This window comes from Wasmannia auropunctata, unplaced genomic scaffold, assembly GCF_000956235.1.
Source record: "Wasmannia auropunctata unplaced genomic scaffold, wasmannia.A_1.0 LD281247.1, whole genome shotgun sequence".
Classification (NCBI taxonomy): Eukaryota; Metazoa; Arthropoda; class Insecta; order Hymenoptera; family Formicidae; genus Wasmannia; species Wasmannia auropunctata.
Window position 1 is genome coordinate 1 of NW_012081643.1, and position 1,233 is coordinate 1,233.

General features: G+C 25.7%; 1 long non-coding RNA gene across 1 annotated transcript; it reads right to left on the reverse strand.

The window, feature by feature from the left end:
- Positions 1 to 248: 248 nt before the first annotated feature.
- Positions 249 to 723, reverse strand: LOC105461666. The gene is made up of 3 exons (XR_975960.1): positions 544 to 723; positions 415 to 465; positions 249 to 342 (listed from the first exon to the last, which is right to left on the reverse strand). It is a non-coding gene; the product is annotated as an uncharacterized LOC105461666 (long non-coding RNA).
- Positions 724 to 1,233: the final 510 nt, after the last annotated feature.

The window sequence follows — 1,233 nt, forward strand, 5'->3', positions numbered from 1 at the left end:
TCAATTTATCGAAAAGAAATCAAAATTTTTCTGGATTTTTCTCAGCAATTTGAAAAGAGCAGTTTTTTTAATCTATAGCACTAACCTAATATAACAAACATAAAATATTATAAAACTTAAGTAAATAAAGCAATACTGCTGATGCAAACTTGTTATTTATTTATTATTGCAAATTATAAGACCAAATACAATAGAGGCATACAAATATAATTCACATTTTATTTTGAAAAAATATATAATAATATTTATTGTAATGTCACATTTTATTGTAAGCTTTTCTCAGTTTTTTGGTTGTTTCATTTAAATTTCATTCTACGAAAAATGCAGCTTTATTTTATTTATCTAAATAAAACATACGTTTTCGTTAATGTGATGACATTTCTTAGTTCGTATATATACAATTTGCATAATTACCACGTCGAGTACGCATTTTGTAAATTCCTTAACACTTAACTGGTTGGCTTTCTGAAAAAAGTTATTCCGTTTATGTATATAATAATCTTGCTATAGAATATGTTATAATTAAAGAACGACTAGACTTACCAGCAATAAAAAAAACTTTTTGCATCAGCATCGGAGATGGCCATTGCTTCTGCTTCAACTGCGTGCGTAATTGCCATAACAAAGATTATGGCAGAAGCCAATGATAGAAATTATAGTTTCATCTCTTAATGTTTATTAAAGCTCAAGCTGTACTTATTTGTACATTTATGATTTGCTAGCAGCGTTTAAGCGCTTATATTGTCCAAGAAATGCAAGTTAGACGCGACTGTCGTGTCTAGTAAATACTTAAACTTTCTATATATAGTTTATATAATACAAAAACGTCTTCTATTTTGAATTGTAAAAATGTTTTAATCTTTTGCACGAAATATATAATTTTAAGAAAATGGTAAAGTAAATATTATAAATCTGGAATAAATTCGAATATTTAATGATAATGATTGATACGTAAAATATGACTTATACAGAGTGGAAAAGTAAACAATGTAAAAGATATTAAGATGTAATTTCTTACACAAATTCAAGACGAAAACTTTATATGACCATATGTCCAAATAAATTTCAAATATACAGAATGTGGAAGAAAAAATTTCACTTTTCCCTAAAATTTTGAAAATTACTCGGTTTGTTTTTATAAAACTTTTCATGTACGTTTTATGTTTTAAATTAAATCGAGTGATTTTTGAAATTTTTAGAAAAAATAAAATTTTTAGATCGGAAGAGCACACG